Raw genomic sequence first — 25,678 nt, forward strand, 5'->3', positions numbered from 1 at the left:
GCCCTTGACACCAGAAATGCTGCCGGACGGGGATTGCTAGCAGGTTTCAGAAAATTAGCGGGAACAGCCCTTGACAACAAAAATGCTGCCGGACGAGATTGCTAGCAGGTTTCGGAAAATTAACAGGAACAGCAGTTGACACCAGAAACGCTGCCGTACAAGATTTTTAGCGGGTTTCGGAAAATTAGCGGGAACAGCCCTTGACAACAGAAATGCTGCCGGACGGGATTGCTAGCGGGTTTCGGAAAATTAGCGGGAACAGCCCTTGACACCAGAAATGCTGCCGGACGGGATTGCTAGCAGGTTTCGGAAAATTAGCAGGAACAAACCTTGACACCAGAAATGCTGCCGGACGAGATTGCTAGCGGGTTTGGGAAAATTAGCGGGAACAGCCCTTGACACCAGAAATGCTTCCGGACGGGATTGCTAGCAGGTTTCGGAAAATTAGCGGGAACAGCCCTTGACACCAGAAATGCTGCCGGACGAGATTGCTAGCGGGTTTCGGAAAATTAACAGGAACAGCAGTTTACACCAGAAATGCTGCCGTACGAGATTATTAGCGGGTTTCGGAAAATTAGCGGGAACAGCCTTTGACACCAGAAATGCTGCCGGACGGGATTGCTAGCGGGTTTCGGAAAATTAGCGGGAACAGCCCTTGACACCAGAAATGCTTCCGGACGGGATTGCTAGCAGGTTTCAGAAAATTAGCTGGAACAGCCCTTGACACCAGAAATGCTGCCAGACGAGATTGCCAGCAGGTTTCGGAAAATTAGCGGGAACAGCCCTTGACACCAGAAATGCTGCCGGACGGGATTGCTAGCTGGTTTCGGAAAACTAGCGGGAACAGCCCTTGACATCAGAAATACAGCCGGACGGGATTGCTAGCGGGTTTCGGAAAATTAACAGGAACAGCAGTTGACACCAGAAATGCTGCCGTACGAGATTGTTAGCGGGTTTCGGAAAATTAACAGGAACAGCAGTTGACACCAGAATGCTGCTGGACGGGATTGCTAGCTGGTTTCGGAAAATTAGCGGGAACAGCCCTTGACACCAGAAATGCTGCCGGACGGGATTGCTAGCGGGTTTCGGAAAATTAACAGGAACAGCAGTTGACACCAGAATTGCTGCCGTACGAGATTGTTAGCGGGTTTCGGAAAATTAACAGGAACAGCAGTTGACACGTGAAATGCTGCCGGACGAGATTGCTAGCAGGTTTCGTAAAATTAGCGGGAACAGCCCTTGACACCAGAAATGCTGCCGGACGGGGATTGCTCGCAGGTTTCGGAAAATTAGCGGGAACAGCCCTTGACAACAGAAATGCTGCCGGACGAGATTGCTAGAAGGTTTCGGAAAATTAGCGAGAACAGCCCTTGACACCAGAAATGCTGCCGGACGGGATTGCTTGCGGGTTTCGGAAAATTAACAGGAACAGCAGTTGACACCAGAAATGCTGCCGTACGAGATTGTTAACGGGTTTCGGAAAATTAGCGGGAACAGCCCTTGACACCAGAAATGCTGCCGGACGGGATTGCTAGCGGGTTTCGGAAAATTAACGGGAACAGCCCTTGACACCAGAAATGCTGCCGGACGAGATTGTTAGCAGGTTTCGGAAAATTAGGGGGAACAGCCCTTGATACCAGAAATGCTGCAGGACGGGATTGCTAGCGGGTTTCGGAAAATTAACAGGAACAGCAGTTGACACCAGAAACGCTGCCGTACAAGATTGTTAGCGGGTTTCGGAAAATTAGCGGGAACAGCCCTTGACAACAGAAATGCTGCCGAACGGGATTGCTAGCAGGTTTCGGAAAATTAGCGGGAACAAACCTTGACACCAGAAATGCTGCCGGACGAGATTGCTAGCGGGTTTGGGAAAATTAGCGGGAACAGCCCTTGACACCAAAAATGCTTCCGGACGGGATTGCTAGCAGGTTTCGAAAAATTAGCGGGAACAGCCCTTGACACCAGAAATGCTGCCGGAGAAGATTGCTAGCGGGTTTCGGAAAATTAACAAGAACAGCAGTTGACACCAGAAATGCTGCCGTACGAGATTGTTAGCGGGTTTCGGAAAATTAGCGGGAACAGCCTTTGACACCAGAAATGCTGCCGGACAGGATTGCTAGCGGGTTTCGGAAAATTAGCGGGAACAGCCCTTGAGACCAGAAATGCTTCCGGACGGGATTGCTAGCAGGTTTCGGAAAATTAACAGGAACAGCCCTTGACACAAGAAATGCTGCCGGACGAGATTGCCAGCAGGTTTCGGAAAATTAGCAGGAACAGCCCTTGACACCAGAAATGCTGCCGGACGGGATTGATAGCTGGTTTCGGAAAATTAGTGGGAACAGCCCTTGAAACCAGAAATACTGCCGGACGGGATTGCTAGCTTTTTTCGGAAAATTAGCGGGAACAGCCCTTGACACCAGAAATGCTGCCGGACGGGATTGCTAGCGGGTTTCGGAAAATAAGCGGGAACAGCCTTTGACACCAGAAATGCTGCCGGACAGGATTGCTAGCGGGTTTCGGAAAATTAGCGGGAACAGCCCTTGAGACCAGAAATGCTTCCGGACGGGATTGCTAGCAGGTTTCGGAAAATTAGCAGGAACAGCCCTTGACACCAGAAATGCTGCCGGACGAGATTGCCAGCAGGTTTCGGAAAAGTAGCAGGAACAGCCCTTGACACCAGAAATGCTGCCGGACGGGATTGATAGCTGGTTTCGGAAAATTAGTGGGAACAGCCCTTGAAACCAGAAATGCTGCCGGACGGGATTGCTAGCTTTTTTCGGAAAATTAGCGGGAACAGCCCTTGACACCAGAAATGCTGCCGGACGGGATTGCTAGCGGGTTTCGGAAAATTAGCGGGAACAGCCTTTGACACCAGAAATGCTGCCGGACAGGATTGCTAGCGGGTTTCGGAAAATTAGCGGGAACAGCCCTTGAGACCAGAAATGCTTGCGGACGGGATTGCTAGCAGGTTTCGGAAAATTAGCAGGAACAGCCCTTGACACCAGAAATGCTGCCGGACGAGATTGCCAGCAGGTTTCGGAAAATTAGCAGGAACAGCCCTTGACACCAGAAATGCTGCCGGACGGGATTGATAGCTGGTTTCGGAAAATTAGTGGGAACAGCCCTTGAAACCAGAAATGCTGCCGGACGGGATTGCTAGCTTTTTTCGGAAAATTAGCGGGAACAGCCCTTGACACCAGAAATGCTGCCGGACGGGATTGCTAGCGGGTTTCGGAAAATTAACAGCAACAGCAGTAGACACCAGAAATGCTGCCGTACGAGATTGTTAGCGGTTTTCGGAAAATTAACAGGAACAGCAGTTGACACCAGAAATGCTGCTGGACGGGATTGCTAGCTGGTTTCGGAAAATTAGCGGGAACAGCCCTTGACACCAGAAATGCTGCCGGACGGGATTGCTAGCAGGTTTCGGAAAATTAGCGGGAACAGCCCTTGACACCAGAAATGCTGCCGGACGAGATTGCTAGCAGGTTTCGGAAAATTAGCGGGAACAGCCCTTGACACCAGAAATGCTGCCGGACGGGGATTGCTCGCAGGTTTCGGAAAATTAGCGGGAACAGCCCTTGACACCAGAAATGCTGCCGGACGAGATTGCTAGCAGGTCTCGGAATATTTGCGGGAACAGCCCTTGACACCAGAAATGCTGCCAAACGAAATTGTTAGCGGGTTTCGGAAAATTAACGGGAACAGCAGTTGAGACCAGAAATGCTGCCGTACGAGATTGTTAGCGGGTTTCGGAAAATTAACAGGAACAGCAGTTGACACCAGAAATGCTGCCGTACGAGATTGTTAGCGGGTTTCGTAAAATTAACAGGAACAGCAGTTGACACCAGAAATGCTGCCGGACGAGATTGCTAGCAGGTTTCGGAAAATTAGCGGGAACAGCCCTTGACACCAGAAATGCCGCCGGACGGGGATTGCTCGCAGGTTTCGGAAAATTAGCGGGAACAGCCCTTGACACCAGAAATGCTGTCGGACGAGATTGCTAGCAGGTCTCGGAATATTAGCGGGAACAGCCCTTGACACCAGAAATGCTGCCAAACGAAATTGTTAGCGGGTTTCGGAAAATTAACAGGAACAGCAGTTGAGACCAGAAATGCTGCCGTACGAGATTGTTAACGGGTTTCGGAAAATTAGCGGGAACAGCCCTCGACACCAGAAATGCTAACGGACGGGATTGCTAGCGGGTTTCGGAAAATTAACGGGAACAGCCCTTGACACCAGAAATGCTGCCGGACGAGATTGCTAGCAGGTTTCGGAAAATTAGCGGGAACAGCCCTTGACACCAGAAATGCTGCCGGACAGGATTGCTAGCGGGTTTCGGAAAATTAACAGGAACAGCAGTTGACACCAGAAACGCTGCCAAACGAGATTGTTAGCGGGTTTCGGAAAATTAGCGGGAACAGCCCTTCACAACAGAAATGCTGCCGGATGGGATTGCTAGCGGGTTTCGGTAAATTAGCGGAAACAGCCCTTGACACCAGAAATGCTGCCGGACGGGATTGCTAGCAGGTTTCGAAAAATTAGCGGGAACAACCCTTGACACCAGAAATGCTGCCGGACGGGATTGTTAGCGGGTTTCGGAAGATTAACAGGAACAGCAGTTGACACCAGAAATGCTGCCGCACGAGATTGCTAGCGGGTTTTGGAAAATTAGCGGGAACAGCCCTTGACACCAGAAATGCTGCCGGACGGGATTCCTAGCAGGTTTCGGAAAATTAGCGGGAACAGCCCTTGACACAAGAAATGCTGCCGGACGAGATTGCTAGCAGGTTTCGGAAATTTGGCAGGAACAGCCATTGACACCAGAAATGCTGCCGGACGGGATTGCTAGCGGGTTTTGGAAAATTAACAAGAACAGCAGTTGACACCAGAAATGCTGCCGTACGAGATTGTTAGCGGGTTTCGGAAAAATAGCGGGAACAACCCTTGACACCAGAAATGCTGCCGGACGGTATTGCTAGCGGGTTTCGGAAAATTAACAGGAACAGCAGTTGACACCAGAAATGCTGCCGTACGAGATTGTTAGCGGGTTTCGGAAAAATAGCGGGAACAACCCTTGACACCAGAAATGCTGCCGGACGGTATTGCTAGCGGGTTTTGGAAAATTAACAGGAACAGCAGTTGACACCAGAAATGCTGCCGTACGAGATTGTTAGCGGGTTTCGGAAAAATAGCGGGAACAACCCTTGACACCAGAAATGCTGCCGGACGGTATTGCTAGCGGGTTTCGGAAAATTAACAAGAACAGCAGTTGACACCAGAAATGCTGCCGTACGAGATTGTTAGCGGGTTTCGGAAAAATAGCGGGAACAACCCTTGACACCAGAAATGCTGCCGGACGGTATTGCTAGCGGGTTTTGGAAAATTAACAAGAACAGCAGTTGACACCAGAAATGCTGCCGTACGAGATTGTTAGCGGGTTTCGGAAAAATAGCGGGAACAACCCTTGACACCAGAAATGCTGCCGGACGGTATTGCTAGCGGGTTTTGGAAAATTAACAGGAACAGCAGTTGACACCAGAAATGCTGCCGTACGAGATTGTTAGCGGGTTTCGGAAAATTAGCGGGAACAGCCCTTGACACCAGGAATGCTGCCGGACGGGATTGTTAGCGGGTTTCGGAAACTTAGCGGAAAGAGCCGTTGACACCAGAAATGCTGCCGGACGGAATTGCTAGCGGGTTTCGGAAAATTAGCGGGAACAGCCCTTGACACCAGAAATGCTGCCGGACGGGATTGCTAGCGGGTTTTGGAAAATTAACGGGAACAGCAGTTGACACCAGAAATGCTGCCGTACGAGATTGTTAGCGGGTTTCGGAAAATTAGCGGGAACAGCCCTTGACACCAGAAATGCTGCCGGACGGGATTCCTAGCAGGTTTCGGAAAATTAGCGGGAACAGCCCTTGACACAAGAAATGCTGCCGGACGAGATTGCTAGCAGGTTTCGGAAATTTGGCGGGAACAGCCCTTGACACCAGAAATGCTGCCGGACGGTATTGCTAGCGGGTTTCGGAAGATTAACAGGAACAGCAGTTGACACCAGAAATGCTGCCGGACGGGATTCCTAGCAGGTTTCGGAAAATTAGCGGGAACAGCCCTTGACACCAGAAATGCTGCCGGACGGGATTGTTAGCGGGTTTCGGAAGATTAACAGGAACAGCAGTTGACACCAGAAATGCTGCCGCACGAGATTGCAAGCGGGTTTTGGAAAATTAGCGGGAACAGCCCTTGACACCAGAAATGGTGCCGGACGGGATTCCTAGCAGGTTTCGGAAAATTAGCGGGAACAGCCCTTGACACAAGAAATGCTGCCGGACGAGATTGCTAGCAGGTTTCGGAAATTTGGCGGGAACAGCCCTTGACACCAGAAATGCTGCCGGACGGTATTGCTAGCGGGTTTTGGAAAATTAACAAGAACAGCAGTTGACACCAGAAATGCTGCCGTACGAGATTGTTAGCGGGTTTCGGAAAAATAGCGGGAACAACCCTTGACACCAGAAATGCTGCCGGACGGTATTGCTAGCGGGTTTCGGAAAATTAACAGGAACAGCAGTTGACACCAGAAATGCTGCCGTACGAGATTGTTAGCGGGTTTCGGAAAAATAGCGGGAACAACCCTTGACACCAGAAATGCTGCCGGACGGTATTGCTAGCGGGTTTTGGAAAATTAACAGGAACAGCAGTTGACACCAGAAATGCTGCCGTACGAGATTGTTAGCGGGTTTCGGAAAAATAGCGGGAACAACCCTTGACACCAGAAATGCTGCCGGACGGTATTGCTAGCGGGTTTCGGAAAATTAACAAGAACAGCAGTTGACACCAGAAATGCTGCCGTACGAGATTGTTAGCGGGTTTCGGAAAAATAGCGGGAACAACCCTTGACACCAGAAATGCTGCCGGACGGTATTGCTAGCGGATTTTGGAAAATTAACAAGAACAGCAGTTGACACCAGAAATGCTGCCGTACGAGATTGTTAGCGGGTTTCGGAAAAATAGCGGGAACAACCCTTGACACCAGAAATGCTGCCGGACGGTATTGCTAGCGGGTTTTGGAAAATTAACAGGAACAGCAGTTGACACCAGAAATGCTGCCGTACGAGATTGTTAGCGGGTTTCGGAAAAATAGCGGGAACAACCCTTGACACCAGAAATGCTGCCGGACGGTATTGCTAGCGGGTTTCGGAAAATTAACGGGAACAGCAGTTGACGCCAGAAATGCTGCCGGACGGGATTGTTAGCGGGTTTCGGAAACTTAGCGGAAAGAGCCGTTGACACCAGAAATGCTGCCGGACGGAATTGCTAGCGGGTTTCGGAAAATTAGCGGGAACAGCCCTTGACACCAGAAATGCTGCCGGACGGGATTGCTAGCGGGTTTTGGAAAATTAACGGGAACAGCAGTTGACACCAGAAATGCTGCCGTACGAGATTGTTAGCGGGTTTCGGAAAATTAGCGGGAACAGCCCTTGACACCAGAAATGCTGCCGAAAGGGATTGCTAGCGGGTTTCGGAAAATTACCGGGAACAGCCCTTGACACCAGAAATGCTGCCGGACGAGATTGTTAGCGGGTTTCGGAAAATTAGCGGGAACAGCCCTTGACACCAGAAATGCTGCCGGACGGGATTGCTAGCGGGTTTCGGAAAATTAACGGGAACAGCAGTTGACACCAGAAATGCTGCCGGACGGGATTGTTAGCAGGTTTAAAAAAGACTAGCGGGTACAGCAGTTGACACCAGAAATGCTGCCGGACGGTATTGTTAGCCGGTTTTGGAAAATTAGCGGGTACAGCAGTTGACACCAGCAATGCTGCCGGACGGTATTGTTAGCGGTTTAGGAAAATTACCGGGAACAGCTCTTGACACCAGAAATGCTGCCGGACGAGATTGTTAGCGGGTTTCGGAAAATTAGCGGGAACAGCAGTTGACACCAGAAATCCTGCCGAACGGTATTGTTAGCGGTTTCGAAAAATTAGCGGGAACAGCAGTTGACACCAAAATGCTGCCGGATGGGATTGCTAGAGGGTTTCGGAAAATTAGCGGGAACAGCAGTTGACACCAGAAATGCTGTCGGACTTGAGTGTTAGCGGGTTTCGGAAAATTAGCGGCAACAGCACTTGACACCAGAAATGTTGGTTAACGAGATTGTTAGCGGGTGCCGAAGAAAGAACAGCGGGAACAGCAGTTGACCACACACATTCTGGCGTACGAGATTGTTAGCGGGTGTCGGAAAAATTGCGGGAGCAGTACTGGACACCGGGAATGCTGGCGGACGAGATTGTTAGGGGGCGTCGGAAAAATTGCGGGAGTGGAAGTGGACACCGGGAATGCTGGCGGACGAGATTGTTATCGATAGCCGTAAAAATTGCGAGAGTAGTATTGGACACCGGGAATGCTGACGGATGGGATAGTTAGTGGGTGCCGAAAAATTAAGGGAATAGTAGTGGACACCGGGAATGCTGGCGGACGAGATTGTTATCGGGAGCCGGAAAAATTGCGAGAATACTAGTGGACACCGGGAATTCTGGTAGGCGAGATTTTTAGTGGGTGCCCAAATATTGCGGGAATAGTAGTGGACACCAGGAATGCTGGCCGACGAGATTCTTAGCGAGCGCCGCAAAATTGCGGGAATAGTACTGGACACCGGGAATGCTGGCGGACGAGATTGTTAGCGGGCGTCGGAAAAATTGCGGGAGTGGTAGTGGACACCGGGAATGCTGGCGGACGAGATTGTTATCGATAGCCGGAAAAATTGCGAGAATAGTCATGGACACCGAAAATGCTGACGGACGGGATTGTTAGCGGTTTCCGGAAAAATTGCAGGAATAGTAGTCGACACCGGGAATGCTGGCGGACGGGATTGTTAGTGGGTGCCGAAAAATTGCGGGAATAGTAGTGGACACCGGGAATGCTGGCGGACGAGATTGTTAGCGAGCGCCGCAAAAATACCGGGAAAAGTAGTCGACACCGGGAATGCTGGCGGACGGGATTGTTAGCTGGTTCCGGAAAAATTGCAGGAATAGTAGTGGACACCGGGATTGCTGGAGGACGGGATTGTTAGCTGGTTCCAGAAAAATTGCAGGAATAGTACTGGACACCGGGAATGCTGGCGGACGAGATTGTTAGCTGGTTCCGGAAAAATTGCAGGCATAGTAGTGGACACCGGGCATGCTGGCGGACGGGATTGTTAGCAGGTTCCGGAAAAATTGCAGGCATAGTAGTGGACACCGGGAATGCTGGCGGACGAGATTGTTAGCGAGCGCCGCAAAAATTGCGGGAATAGTACTGGACACCGGGAATTCTGGAGGACGGGATTGCTAGCTGGTTCCGGAAAAATTGCAGGAATAGTAGTCGACACCGGGAATGCTGGCGGACGGGACTGTTAGCAGGTTGCGGAAAAATTGCAGGAATAGTAGTATACACCGGGAATGCTGGCGGACGAGATTGTTAGCTGGTTCCGGAAAAATTGCAGGCATATCAGTGGACACCGGGAATGCTGGCGGACGAGATTGTGAGCTAGCGCCGCAAAAATTGCGGGAATAGTACTGGACACCGGGAATGCTGGCGGAAGAGATTGTTAGCTGGTTCCGGAAAAATCGCAGTCATAGTAGTGGACACCGGGAATGCTGGCGGACGAGATTGTTAGCGAGCGCCGCAAAAATTGCGGGAATAGCACTGGACACCGGGAATGCTGGCGGACCGGATTGTTAGCTGGTTGCGGAAAAATGGCAGGCATAGTAGTGGACACCGGGAATGCTGGCGGACGAGATTGTTAGCGAGCGCCGCAAAAATTGCGGGAATAGTAGTGGACACGAGGAATGCTGGCGGACGAGATTGTTATCTGGTTCCGGAAAAATTGCAGGCATAGTAGTGGACACCGGGAATGCTGGCGGACGAGGTTGTTAGCGAGCGCCGGAAAAAATTCGGGCATAGTACTGGACACCGGGAATGCTGGCGGACGGGATTGTTAGCTGGTTCCGGAAAAATTGCAGGAATAGTAGTCGACACCGGGAATGCTGGCGGACGGGATTGTTAGCTGGTTCCGGAAAAATTGCAGGAATAGTAGTGGACACCGGGAATGCTGGCGGGCGGGATTGTAAGCTGGTTCCGGAAAAATTGCAGGCATAGTAGTGGACACCGGGAATGCTGGCGGATGGGATTGTTAGCTGGTTCCGGAAAAATTGCAGGAATGGAAGTGGACACCGGGAATGCTGACGGACGGGATTCTTAGCTGGTTCTGGAAAAATTGCAGGAATAGTAGTGGACACCGGGAATGCTGGTGGACTGGATTGTTAGCTGGTTCCGGAAAAATTCCAGGAATAGTACTGGACACCGGGAATGATGGCGGACGGGATTGTTAGTGGGTGCCGAAAAATTGCGGGAATAGTAGTGGACACCAGGAATGCTGGCGGACGATATTGTTAGCTGGTTCCGGAAAAATTGCAGGAAGAGTAGTGGACACCGGAAATTCTGGTGGGCGAGATTGTTAGTGGCTGCCGAAAAATTGCGGGAATAGTAGTGGACACCAGGAATGCTGGCGGACGAGATTGTTAGCGGGTGTCGGAAAAATTGCGGGAGTGGTAGTGGACACCGGGAATGCTCGCGGACGGGATTCTTAGCTGCTTCCGGGAATATTGCAGGAATAGTAGTGGACACCGGGAATGATGGCGGACGGGATTGTTAGCTGGTTTCGGAAAAATTGCAGGAATAGTTGTGGACACTGGGAATGATGGCGGACGGGATTGTTAGTGGGTGCCGAAAAATTGCGGGAATAGTAGTGGACACCGGAAATGCTGGCGGACGGGATTGTTAGCTGGTTGCGGAATAATTGCTGGAATAGTAGTGGACACCAGGAATGCTGGCGGGCGAAATTTTTAGCTGGTTCCGGAAAAATTGCAGGAATAGCACTGGACTCCGGGGGTGCTGGCGGACGGGATTGTCAGCTGGTTCCGGAAAAATTGCAGGAATAGTAGTGGACACCGGGAATGCTGGCGGACGGGATTGTTATTGGGTGCCGAAAAATTGCGGGAATAGTAGTGGACACCAGGAATGCTGGCGGACGAGATTGTTAGCTGGTTCCGGAAAAATTGCAGGAATAGCAGTGGACCCCGGGAATGCCGGCGGACGGGATTGTTAGCTGGTTCCGGAAAAATTGCAGGAATAGTAGTGGACACCGGGAATGCTGACGAACGCGATTGTTAGCTGGTTCCGGAAAAATTGCAGGAATAGTAGTGGACACCAGGAATGCTGGCGGACGGGATTGTCAGCTGGTTCCGGAAAAATTGGAGGAATAGTCGTGGACACCGGGAATGCTGGCGGACGGGATTGTTAGGTTGTTCCGGAAAAATTGCAGGAATAGTAGTGGACACCGGGAATGATGGCGGACGAGATTGTTATCGATAGCAGGAAAAATTGCGAGAATAGTATTGGGCACCGCGAATGCTGACGGACGGGATTGTTAGCTGGTTCCGGAAAAATTGCAGGAATAGTAGTCGACACCGGGAATGCTGGCGGACGGGATTGTTAGTGGGTGCCGAAACATTGCGGGAAGAGTAGTGGACACCGGGAATGCTGGCGGACGAGATTGTTAGCGAGCACCGCAAAAATTGCGGGAATAGTACTGGACACCGGCAATGCTGGCGGACGGGATTTTTAGCTGGTTCCGGAAAAATTGCAGGCATAGTAGTGGACACCGGGAATGCTGGTGGACGGGATTGTTAGCTGGTTCAGGAAAAATTGCAGGCATAGTAGTGGACACCGGGAATGCCGGCGGACGGGATTGTTAGCTGGTTCCGGAAAAATTGCAGGAATAGTAGTGGACACCGGGAATACTGACGAACGGGATTGTTAGCTGGTTCCGGAAAAATTGCAGGAATAGTAGTGGACACCGGGAATGATGGCGGACGAGATTGTTATCGATAGCAGGAAAAATTGCGAGAATAGTATTGGGCACCGGGAATGCTGACGGACGGGATTGTTAGCTGGTTCCGGAAAAATTGCAGGAATAGTAGTCGACACCGGGAATGCTGGCGGACGGGATTGTTAGTGGGTGCCGAAACATTGCGGGAAGAGTAGTGGACACCGGGAATGCTGGCGGACGAGATTGTTAGCGAGCACCGCAAAAATGGCGGGAATAGTACTGGACACCGGCAATGCTGGCGGACGGGATTTTTAGCTGGTTCCGGAAAAATTGCAGGCATAGTAGTGGACACCGGGAATGCTGGTGGACGGGATTGTTAGCTGGTTCAGGAAAAATTGCAGGCATAGTAGTGGACACCGGGAATGCTGGCGGACGAGATTGTTACCTGGTTCCGGAAAAAAATGCGGGAATAGTAGTGAACACCGGGAATGCTTGCGGACGGGATCGTTAGCTGGTTCCGGAAAAATTGAAGGCATAGTAGTGGACACCGGGAATGCTGGCGGACGAGATTTTTAGCGAGCGCCGCAAAAATTGCGGGAATAGTACTGGACACAGAGAATGCAGGCGGACGGGATTGCTAGCTGGTTCCGGAAAAATTGCAGGAATAGTAGTCGACTCCGGGAATACTGGCGGAGGGGACTGTTAGCTGGTTCCGGAAAAATTTCAGGAATAGTAGTCGACACCGGGAATGCTGGCGGACGAGATTATTAGCTGGTTCCGGAAAAATTGCAGGCACAGTAGAGGACACCGGGAATGCTGGCGGACGAGTTTGTTAGCGAGCGTCGGAAAAATTGCGGGAATAGCACTGGACACCGGGAATGCTGGTGGACCGGATTGTTCGCTGGTTGCGGAAAAATTGCAGGCATAGTAGTGGACACCGGGAATGCTGGCGGACGAGATTGTTAGCGAGCGCCGCAAAAATTGCGGGAATAGCAGTGGACACCAGGAATGCTGGCGGACGAGATTGTTAGCTGGTTCCGGAAAAATTGCAGGCATAGTAGTGGACACCGGGAATGCTGGCGGACGAGATTATTAGCTGGTTCCGGAAAAATTGCAGGCATAGTAGTGGACACGAGGAATGCTGCCGGACGAGATTGTTAGCGAGCGCCGCAAAAATTGCGGGAATAGCACTGGACACCGGGAATGCTGACGGACCGGATTGTTCGCTGGTTGCGGAAAAATTGCGGGAATAGTAGTGGACACCAGGAATGCTGGCGGACGAGATTGTTAGCTGGTTCCGGAAAAATTGCAGGAATAGTACTGGACACCGGGAATGCTGGCGGACGGGATTGTTAGCTGGTTCCGGAAAAATTGCAGGAATAGTAGTCGACACCGGGAATGCTGGCGGACGGGATTGTTAGCTGGTTCCGGAAAAAATGCAGGAATAGTAGTTTACACCGGGAATGCTGGCGGACGGGATTGTTAGCTGGTTCCGGAAAAATTGCAGGAATAGTACTGGACACCGGGAATGCTGGCGGACGAGATTGTTAGCTGGTTCCGGAAAACTTGCAGGAATAGTAGTGGACACCGGGAATGCTGGCGGACGGGATTGTTATTGGGTGCCGAAAAATTGCGGGAATAGTAGTGGACACCAGGAATGCTGGCGGACGAGATTGTTAGCTGGTTCCGGAAAAATTGCAGGCATAGTAGTGGACACCGGGAATGCTGGCGGACGGGATTGTTAGCTGGTTCCGGAAAAATTGCAGGCATAGTAGTGGACACCGGGAATGCTGGCGGACGAGATTGTTAGCTGGTTCCGGAAAAAAATGCGGGAATAGTAGTGGACACCGGGAATGCTTGCGGACGGGATTGTTAGCTGGTTCCTGAAAAATTGCAGGCATAGGAGTCGACACCGGGAATGATGGCGGACGGGATTGTTAGGTGGCTCCGGAAAAATTGCAGGAATAGCAGTGAACACCGGGAATGCTGGCGGACGGGATTGTTAGCTGGTTCCGTAAAAATTGCAGGAATAGTAGTGGACACCGGGAATGCTGACGGACGGGATTGTTAGCTGGTTCCGGAAAAATTGCAGGAATAGTAGTGGACAACGGGAATGCTGGCGGACGAGATTGTTATCGATAGCAGGAAAAATTGCGAGAATAGTATTGGGCACCGGGAATGCTGTCGGACGGGATTGTTAGCTGGTTCCGGAAAAATTGCAGGAATGGTAGTCGACACCGGGAATGCTGGCGGACGGGATTGTTATTGGATGCCGAAAAATTGCGGGAATAGTAGTGGACACCAGGAATGCTGGCGGACGAGATTGTTAGCTGGTTCCGGAAAAATTGCAGGAATAGTAGTGGACAACGGGAATGCTGGCGGACGAGATTGTTATCGATAGCAGGAAAAATTGCGAGAATAGTATTGGGCACCGGGAATGCTGACGGACGGGATTGTTAGCTGGTTCCGGAAAAATTGCAGGAATGGTAGTCGACACCGGGAATGCTGGCGGACGGGATTGTTATTGGATGCCGAAAAATTGCGGGAATAGTAGTGGACACCAGGAATGCTGGCGGACGAGATTGTTAGCTGGTTCCGGAAAAATTGCAGGAATAGTAGTCGACACCGGGAATGCTGGCGGACGGGATTGTTATTGGATGCCGAAAAATTGCGGGAATAGTAGTGGACACCAGGAATGCTGGCGGACGAGATTGTTAGCTGGTTCCGGAAAAATTGCAGGAATAGTAGTGGACAACGGGAATGCTGGCGGACGAGATTGTTATCGATAGCAGGAAAAATTGCGAGAATAGTATTGGGCACCGGGAATGCTTGCGGACGGGATTGTTAGCTGGTTCCGGAAAAATTGCAGGCATAGGAGTCGACACCGGGAATGATGGCGGACGGGATTGTTATTGGATGCCGAAAAATTGCGGGAATAGTAGTGGACACCAGGAATGCTGGCGGACGAGATTGTTAGCTGGTTCCGGAAAAATTGCAGGAATAGTAGTCGACACCGGGAATGCTGGCGGACGGGATTGTTAGCTGGTTCCGGAAAAATTGCAGGAATAGTAGTGGACACCGGGAATGCTGGCGGACGGGATTGTTATTGGATGCCGAAAAATTGCGGGAATAGTAGTGGACACCAGGAATGCTGGCGGACGAGATTGTTAGCTGGTTCCGTAAAAATTGCAGGAATAGTAGTGGACACCGGGAATGCTGACGGACGGGATTGTTAGCTGGTTCCGGAAAAATTGCAGGAATAGTAGTGGACAACGGGAATGCTGGCGGACGAGATTGTTATCGATAGCAGGAAAAATTGCGAGAATAGTATTGGGCACCGGGAATGCTGTCGGACGGGATTGTTAGCTGGTTCCGGAAAAATGGCAGGAATGGTAGTCGACACCGGGAATGCTGGCGGACGGGATTGTTATTGGATGCCGAAAAATTGCGCGAATAGTAGTGGACACCAGGAATGCTGGCGGACGAGATTGTTAGCTGGTTCCGGAAAAATTGCAGGAATAGTAGTGGACAACGGGAATGCTGGCGGACGAGATTGTTATCGATAGCAGGAAAAATTGCGAGAATAGTATTGGGCACCGGGAATGCTGTCGGACGGGATTGTTAGCTGGTTCCGGAAAAATTGCAGGAATGGTAGTCGACACCGGGAATGCTGGCGGACGGGATTGTTATTGGATGCCGAAAAATTGCGGGAATAGTAGTGGACACCAGGAATGCTGGCGGACGAGATTGTTAGCTGGTTCCGGAAAAATTGCAGGAATAGTAGTGGACAACGGGAATGCTGGCGGACGAGATTGTTATCGATAGCAGGAAAAATTGCGAGAATAGTATTGGGCACCGGGAATGCTGACGGACGGGATTGTTAGCTGGTTCCGGAAAAATTGCAGGAATGGTAGTCGACACCGGGAATGCTGGCGGACGGGATTGTTATTGGATGCCGAAAAATTGCGGGAATAGTAGTGGACACCAGGAATGCTGGCGGACGAGATTGTTAGCTGGTTCCGGAAAAATTGCAGGAATAGTAGTCGACACCGGGAATGCTGGCGGACAAGATTGTTATCTGGTTCCGGAAAAATTGCAGGCATAGTAGTGGACACCGGGAATGCTGGCGGACGGGATTGATAGTGGGTGCCGAAACATTGCGGGAAGAGTAGTGGACACCGGGAATGCTGGCGGACGAGATTGTTAGCGAGCGCCGCTGAAATTGCGGGAATAGTACTGGACTCCGGAGATGCTGGCGGACGGGATTGTTAGCTGGTTCCGTAAAAATTGCAGGAATAGTAGTGGACACCGGGAATGCTGACGGACGGGATTGTTAGCTGGTTCCGGAAAAATTGCAGGAATAGTAGTGGACCACGGGAATGCTGGCGGACGGGATTGTTATTGGATGCCGAAAAATTGCGGGAATAGTAGTGGACACCAGGAATGCTGGCGGACGAGATTGTTAGCTGGTTCCGGAAAAATTGCAGGAATAGTAGTCGACACCGGGAATGCTGGCGGACAAGATTGTTATCTGGTTCCGGAAAAATTGCAGGCATAGTAGTGGACACCGGGAATGCTGGCGGACGGGATTGATAGTGGGTGCCGAAACATTGCGGGAAGAGTAGTGGACACCGGGAATGCTGGCGGACGAGATTGTTAGCGAGCGCCGCTGAAATTGCGGGAATAGTACTGGACTCCGGAGATGCTGGCGGACGGGATTGTTAGCTGGTTCCGTAAAAATTGCAGGAATAGTAGTGGACACCGGGAATGCTGACGGACGGGATTGTTAGCTGGTTCCGGAAAAATTGCAGGAATAGTAGTGGACAACGGGAATGCTGGCGGACGAGATTGTTATCGATAGCAGGAAAAATTGCGAGAATAGTATTGGGCACCGGGAATGCTGACGGACCGGATTGTTAGCTGGTTCCGGAAAAATTGCAGGAATGGTAGTCGACACCGGGAATGCTGGCGTACGGGATTGTTATTGGATGCCGAAAAATTGCGGGAATAGTAGTGGACACCAGGAATGCTGGCGGACGGGATTGTTAGCTGGTTCCGGAAAAATTGCAGGAATAGTAGTCGACACCGGGAATGCTGGCGGACGGGATTGTTAGCTGGTTCCGGAAAAATGCAGGAATAGTAGTGGACACCGGGAATGCTGGCGGACGGGATTGTTAGCTGGTTCCGGAAAAATTGCAGGAATAGTAGTGGACACCGGGAATGCTGGCGGACGGGATTGTTATTGGATGCCGAAAAATTGCGGGAATAGTAGTGGACACCAGGAATGCTGGCGGACGAGATTGTTAGCTGGTTCCGGAAAAATTGCAGGAATAGTAGTCGACACCGGGAATGCTGGCGGACGGGATTGTTAGCTGGTTCCGGAAAAATTGCAGGAATAGTAGTGGACACCGGGAATGCTGGCGGACGGGATTGTTATTGGATGCCGAAAAATTGCGGGAATAGTAGTGGACACCAGGAATGCTGGCGGACGAGATTGTTAGCTGGTTCCGGAAAAATTGCAGGAATAGTAGTCGACACCGGGAAAAATGCCGAAAAATTGCAGGAATAGCAGTGGACACCAGAAATGCTGGCGGACGAGATTGTTATCGGGAGCCGAAAAAATTGCGAGAATAGTAGTGGACACCGGGAATGCTGGCGGACGGGATTGTTAGCTGGTTCCGGAAAAATTGCGGGAATAGTACTGGACACCGGGAATGCTGGCGGACGGGATTGTTAGCTGGTTCCGGGAAAAAATGCAGGAATAGTAGTGGACACCGGGAATGCTGGCGGAGGGGATTGTTAGCTGGTTCCGGAAAAATTGCAGGAATAGTAGGGGACACCTGGAATTCTGGTGGGCGAGATTATTAGTGGGTGCCGAAAAATTGCAGGAATAGCAGTGGACACCAGAAATGCTGGCGGACGAGATTGTTATCGGGAGCCGGAAAAATTGCGAGAATAGTAGTGGACACCGGGAATGCTGACGGACGGGATTGTTAGCCGGTTCCGGAAAAATTGCGAGAATAGTAGTGGACACCGGGAATGCTGGCGGACGAGATTGTTAGCTGGTTCCGGAGAAATTGGAGGAATAGTAGTGGACACCGGGAATTCTGGTGGGCGAGATTGTTGGTGGGTGCCGAAAAATTGCAGCAATAGTAGTGGACACAAGGAATGCTGGCGGACGAGATTTTATCGGGAGCCGGAAGAATTGCGAGAATAGTAGTGGACACCGGGAATGCTGGCAGACGAGATTGTATTCGAGGGCCGGAAAAATTGCGAGAATAGTAGCGGACACCGGGAATTCTGGTGGGCGAGATTGTTAGTGGTTGCCGAAAAATTGCGGGAATGGCAGTGGACACCGGGAATGCTGGCGGACGGGATTGTTAGCTGGTTCCGGAAAAATTGCAAGAATAGTACTGGACACCGGGAATGCTGGCGGACGGGGTTGTTAGGTGGTTCCGGAAAAATCGCAGGAATAGTACTGGATTCCGGGGATGCTGGCGGACGGGATTGTTAGCTGGTTCCGGAAAAATTGCAGGAATAGTAGTGGACACCGGGAATGCTGGCGGACGGGATTGTTAGCTGGTTACGGAAAAATTGCAGGAATAGTTCTGGACTCCGGAAATGCTGGCGGACGGGATTGTTAGCTGGTTCCGTAAAAATTGCAGGAATAGCAGTTGACACCGGGAATGATGGCGGAAGTGATTGTTAGCTGGTTCCGGAAAAATTGCAGGAATAATAGTGGACACCGGGAGTGATGGCGGACGGGATTGTTAGTGGGTGCCGAAAAATTGCGGGAATAGTAGTGGACACCGGGAATGCTGGCGGACGGGATAGTTAGCTGGTTCTGGAAAACTTGCAGGAATAGTACTGGACTCCGGGGATGCTGGCGGACGGGATTGTTAGCTGGTTCCGGAAAAATTGCAGGAATGGTAGTGGACACCGGGAATGCTGACGGACGGGATTGTTAGCTGGTTCCGTAAAAATTGCAGGAATAGCAGTGGACACCGGGAATGATGGCGGAAGGGATTGTTAGCTGGTTCCGGAAAAATTGCAGGAATAATAGTGGACACCGGGAATTCTGGTGGGCGAGATTGTTAGTGGGTGCGGAAAAATTGCAGGAATAGGAGTGGACACCAGGAATGCTGGCGGACAAGATTGTTAGCTGGTTCCGGAAAAATTGCAGGAATAGTAGTGGACACCAGAAATTCTGGTGGGCGAGATTGTTAGTGGGTGCCGAAAAATTGCAGCAATAGTAGTGGACACAAGGAATGCTGGCGGACGAGATTGTTATCGGGAGCCGGAAAAATTGCGAGAATAGTAGTGGACACCGGGAATGCTGGTGGGCGAGATTGTTAGTGGGTGCCGAAAATTTGCGGGAAAAATAGTAGTAGACACCGGGAATGCTGGCGGACGAGATTGTTAGAGGGTGTCGGAAAAATTGCAGGAATAGTAGTCGACACCGGAAATGCTGGCGGACGGGATTGTTAGCTGGTTCCGGAAAAATTGCAGGAATAGTACTGGACACCGGGAATGCTGGCGGACGGGATTGTTAGCTGGTTCCGGAAAAATCGCAGGAATAGTACTGGACTCCGGGGATGCTGGCGGACGGGATTGTTAGCTGGTTCCGGAAAAATTGCAGGAATAGTAGTGGACACCGGGAATGCTGGCGGACGGTATTGTTAGCTGGTTCCGGAAAAATTGCAGGAATAGTACTGGACTCCGGCGATGCTCGCGGACGGGATTGTTAGCTGGTTCCGGAAAAATTGCAGGAATAGTAGTGGACACCGGGAATGCTGGCGGACGGGATTGTTAGTGGGTGCCGAAAAATTGCGGGAATAGTACTGGACACCGGGAATGCTGGCGGACGGGATTGTTAGCTGGTTTGGAAAAATTGCAGGAATAGTAGTGGACACCGGGAATGCTGGCGGACGGGATTGTTAGCTGGTTTGGAAAAATTGCAGGAATAGTAGTGGACACCGGGAATGCTGGCGGACGAGATTGTTATCGAGCGCAGCAAAATTGCGGGAATAGTACTGGACACCGGGAATGCTGGCGGACGAGATTGTTAGCTGGTTCCGGAAAAATTGCAGGAATAGTAGTGGACACCGGGAATGCTGGCGGACGGGATTGTTATTGGGTGCCGAAAAATTGCGGGAATAGTAGTGGACACCAGGAATGCTGGCGGACGAGATTGTTAGCTGGTTCCTGAAAAATTGCAGGCATAGTAGTGGACACCGGGAATGCTGGCGGACGGGATTGTTAGCTGGTTCCGGAAAAATTGCAGGCATAGTAGTGGACACCGGGAATGCTGGCGTACGAGATTGTTAGCTGGTTCCGGAAAAAAATGCGGGAATAGTAGTGGACCCCGGGAATGCTGACGGACGGGATTGTTAGCTGGTTCCGGAAAAATTGCAGGAATAGTAGTGGACAACGGGAATGCTGGCGGACGAGATTGTTATCGATAGCAGGAAAAATTGCGAGAATAGTATTGGGCACCGGGAATGCTGACGGAAGGGATTGTTAGCTGGTTCCGGAAAAATTGCAGGAATGGTAGTCGACACCGGGAATGCTGGCGGACGGGATTGTTATTGGATGCCGAAAAATTGCTGGAATAGTAGTGGACACCAGGAATGCTGGCGGACGAGATTGTTAGCTGGTTCCGGAAAAATTGCAGGAATAGTAGTCGACACCGGGAATGCTGGCGGACGAGATTGTTAGCTGGTTCCGGAAAAATTGCAGGCATAGTAGTGGACACCGGGAATGCTGGCGGACGGGATTGTTAGTGGGTGCCGAAACATTGCGGGAAGAGTAGTGGACACCGGGAATGTTGGTGGACGGGATGGTTAGCTGGTTCCGGAAAAATTGCAGGAATAGTAGTCGACACCGGGAATGCTGGCGGACGGGATTGTTAGCTGGTTCCGGAAAAATTGCAGGAATAGTAGTCGACACCGGGAATTCTGGCGGACGAGATTGTTAGCTGGTTCCGGAAAAATTGCAGGAATAGTAGTCGACACCGGGAATGCTGGCGGACGGGATTGTTAGCTGGTTCCGGAAAAATTGCAGGAATGGTAGTGGACACCGGGAATGCTGACGGACGGGATTGTTAGCTGGTTCCGGAAAAATTGCAGGAATAGTAGTCGACACCGGGAATGCTGGCGGACGAGATTGTTAGCTGGTTCCGGAAAAATTGCAGGCATAGTAGTGGACACCGGGAATGCTGGCGGACGGGATTGTTAGTGGGTGCCGAAACATTGCGGGAAGAGTAGTGGACACCGGGAATGTTGGTGGACGGGATTGTTAGCTGGTTCCGGAAAAATTGCAGGAATAATAGTGGACACCGGGAATGATGGCGGACGGGATTGTTAGTGGGTCCCGAAAAATTGCGGGAACAGTAGTGGACACCGGGAATGCTGGCGGACGGGATAGTTAGCTGGTTCTGGAAAACTTGCAGGAATAGTACTGGACTCCGGGGATGCTGGCGGACGGGATTGTTAGCTGGTTCCGGAAAAATTGCAGGAATGGTAGTGGACACCGGGAATGCTGACGGACGGGATTGTTAGCTGGTTCCGTAAAAATTGCAGGAATAGCAGTGGACACCGGGAATGATGGCGGAAGGGATTGTTAGCTGGTTCCGGAAAAATTGCAGGAATAATAGTGGACACCGGGAATTCTGGTGGGCGAGATTGTTAGTGGGTGCGAAAAATTGCAGGAATAGGAGTGGACACCAGTAATGCTGGCGGACAAGATTGTTAGCTGGTTCCGGAAAAATTGCAGGAATAGTAGTGGACACCAGAAATTCTGGTGGGCGAGATTGTTAGTGGGTGCCGAAAAATTGCAGCAATAGTAGTGGACAGAAGGAATGCTGGCGGACGAGATTGTTATCGGGAGCCGGAAAAATTGCGAGAATAGTAGTGGACACCGGGAATGCTGGTGGGCGAGATTGTTAGTGGGTGCCGAAAAATTGCGGGAAAAATAGTAGTAGACACCGGGAATGCTGGCGGACGAGATTGCTAGAGGGTGCCGGAAAAATTGCAGGAATAGTAGTCGACACCGGAAATGCTGGCGGACGGGATTGTTAGCTGGTTCCGGAAAAATTGCAGGAATAGTACTGGACACCGGGAATGCTGGCGGACGGGATTGTTATTGGGTGCCGAAAAATTGCAGGAATAGTAGTGGACACCGGGAATGCTGGCGGACGAGATTGTTAGAGGGTGTCGGAAAAATTGCAGGAATAGTAGTGGACACCGGGAATGCTGGCGGACGGGATTGTTAGCTGGTTCCGGAAAAATTGCAGGAATAGTAGTGGACACCGGGAATGCTGGTGGGCGAGATTGTTAGTGGGTGTCGGAAAAATTGCAGGAATAGTAGTCGACACCGGGAATGCTGGCGGACGGGATTGTTAGCTGGTTCCGGAAAAATTGCAGGAATAGTAGGGGACACCGGGAATGCTGGCGGACGAGATTGTTAGAGGGTGTCGGAAAAATTGCAGGAATAGTAGTCGACACCGGGAATGCTGGCGGACGGGATTGTTAGCTGGTTCCGGAAAAATTGCAGGAATAGTAGTGGACACCGGGAATGCTGGTGGGCGAGATTGTTAGTGGGTGCCGAAAAATTGCAGGAATAGTAGTGGACACCGGGAATGCTGGTGGGCGAGATTGTTAGTGGGTGTCGGAAAAATTGCAGGAATAGTAGACGATACCGGAAATGCTGGCGAACGGGATTGTTAGCTGGTTCCGGAAAAATTGCAGGAATAGTAGTGGACACCGGGAATGCTGGCGGACGAGATTGTTAGAGGGTGTCGGAAAAATTGCAGGAATAGTAGTCGACACAGGGAATGCTGGCGGACGGGATTGTTAGCTGGTTCCGGAAAAATTGCAGGAATAGTAGTGGACACCGGGAATGCTGGTGGGCGAGATTGTTAGTGGGTGCCGAAAAATTGCAGGAATAGTAGTGGACACCGGGAATGCTGGCGGACGGGATTGTTAGCTGGTTCCGGAAAAATTGCAGGAATTGTACTGGACACCGGGAATGCTGGCGGACGGGATTGTTAGCTGCTTCCGGAAAAATTGCAGGAATAGAACTGGACACAGGGAATGCTGGCGGACGGGATTGTTATTGGGTGCCGAAAAATTGCAGGAATAGTAGTGGACACCGGGAATGCTGGCGGACGAGATTGTTAGAGGGTGTCGGAAAAATTGCAGGAATAGTAGTCGACACCGGGAATGCTGGCGGACGGGATTGTTAGCTGGTTCCGGAAAAATTGCAGGAATAGTAGTGGACACCGGGAATGCTGGTGGGCGAGATTGTTAGTGGGTGCCGAAAAATTGCAGGAATAGTAGTGGACACCGAGAATGCTGGCGGACGAGATTGTTAGAGGGTGTCGGAAAAATTGCAGGAATAGTAGTCGACACCGGGAATGCTGGCGGACGGGATTGTTAGCTGGTTCCGGAAAAATTGCAGGAATAGTACTGGACACCGGGAATGCTGGCGGACGGAATTGTTAGCTGGTTCCGGAAAAATCGCAGGAATAGTACTGGACTCCGGGGATGCTGGCGGACGGGATTGTTAGCTGGTTCCGAAAAAATTGCAGGAATAGTAGTGGACACCGGGAATGCTGGCGGACGGTACTGTTAGCTGGTTCCGGAAAAATTGCAGGAATAGTACTGGACTCCGGCGATAGCTGGCGGACGGGATTGTTAGCTGGTTCCGGAAAAATTGCAGGAATAGTAGTGGACACCGGGAATGATGGCGGACGGGATTGTTAGTGGGTGCCGAAAAATTTCGGGAATGGTACTGGACACCGGGAATGCTGGCGGACGGGATTGTTAGCTGGTTCCGGAAAAATCGCAGGAATAGTACTGGACTCTGGGGATGCTGGCAAACGGGATTGTTAGCTGGTTCCGGAAAAATTGCAGAAATAGAAGTGGACACCGGGAATGCTGGTGGACGGGATTGTTAGCTGGTTCCGGAAAAATTGCAGGAGTTGTAGTGGACACCGGGAATGATGGCGGACGGGATTGTTAGCTGGTTCCGGAAAAATTGCAGGAATAGTACTGGACTCCGGGGATGCTGGCGGACGGGATTGTTAGCTGGTTTGGGAAAAATTGCAGGAATGGTAGTGGACACCGGGAATGCTGACGGACGGGATTGTTAGCTGGTTCCGGAAAAATTGCAGGATTAGTAGTGGACACCGGGAATGATGGCGGACGGGATTGTTAGCTGGTTCCGGAAAAATTGCAGGAATAGTAGTGGACACCGGGAATGATGGCGGACGGGATTGTTAGTGGGTGCCGAAAAATTGCGGGAATAGTCGTGGACACCGGGAATGCTGGGGGAGGGGATTGTTAGCTGGTTTGGAAAAATTGCAGGAATAGTAGTGGACACCAGGAATGCTGGCGGACGAGATTGTTAGCTGTTTCCGGAAAAATTGCAGGAATAGTTGTGGACACCGGGAATGCTGGTGGGCGAGATTGTTAGTGGGTGCCGAAAAATTGTGGGAATAGTAGTGGACACCAGGAATGCTGGCGGACGAGATTGTTAGCGAGGGCCGCAAAATTGCGGAAATAGTACTGGACACCGGGAATGCTGGCGGACGAGATTGTTAGAGGGTGTCGGAAAAATTGCAGGAATAGTAGTCGACACCGGGAATGCTGGCGGACGGGATTGTTAGCTGGTTCCGGAAAAATTGCAGGAATAGTACTGGACACCGGGAATGCTGGCGGACCGGATTGTTATTGGGTGCCGAAAAATTGCAGGAATAGTAGTGGACACCGGGAATGCTGGCGGACGAGATTGTTAGAGGGTGTCGGAAAAATTGCAGAAATAGTAGTCGACACCGGGAATGCTGGCGGACGGGATTGTTAGCTGGTTCCGGAAAAATTGCAGGAATAGTAGTGGACACCGGGAATGCTGGTGGGCGAGATTGTTAGTGGGTGCCGAAAAATTGCAGGAATAGTAGTGGACACCGGGAATGCTGTTGGACGGGATTGTTAGCTGGTTCCGGAAAAATTGCAGGAATAGTACTGGACACCGGGAATGCTGGCGGACGGGATTGTTATTGGGTGCCGAAAAATTGCAGGAATAGTAGTGGACACCGGGAATGCTGGCGGACGAGATTGTTAGAGGGTGTCGGAAAAATTGCAGGAATAGTAGTGGACACCGGGAATGCTGGCGGACGGGATTGTTAGCTGGTTCCGGAAAAATTGCAGGAATAGTAGTGGACACCGGGAATGCTGGTGGGCGAGATTGTTAGTGGGTGTCGGAAAAATTGCAGGAATAGTAGTCGACACCGGGAATGCTGGCGGACGGGATTGTTAGCTGGTTCCGGAAAAATTGCAGGAATAGTAGGGGACACCGGGAATGCTGGCGGACGAGATTGTTAGAGGGTGTCGGAAAAATTGCAGGAATAGTAGTCGACACCGGGAATGCTGGCGGACGGGATTGTTAGCTGGTTCCGGAAAAATTGCAGGAATAGTAGTGGACACCGGGAATGCTGGTGGGCGAGATTGTTAGTGGGTGCCGAAAAATTGCAGGAATAGTAGTGGACACCGGGAATGCTGGCGGACGGGATTGTTAGCTGGTTCCGGAAAAATTGCAGGAATAGTACTGGACACCGGGAATGCTGGCGGACGGGATTGTTAGCTGCTTCCGGAAAAATTGCAGGAATAGAACTGGACACCGGGAATGCTGGCGGACGGGATTGTTATTGGGTGCCGAAAAATTGCAGGAATAGTAGTGGACACCGGGAATGCTGGCGGACGAGATTGTTAGAGGGTGTCGGAAAAATTGCAGGAATAGTAGTCGAC

This window comes from Ixodes scapularis, unplaced genomic scaffold, assembly GCF_016920785.2.
Source record: "Ixodes scapularis isolate PalLabHiFi unplaced genomic scaffold, ASM1692078v2 PGA_scaffold12__126_contigs__length_90152505, whole genome shotgun sequence".
Classification (NCBI taxonomy): domain Eukaryota; kingdom Metazoa; phylum Arthropoda; class Arachnida; order Ixodida; family Ixodidae; genus Ixodes; species Ixodes scapularis.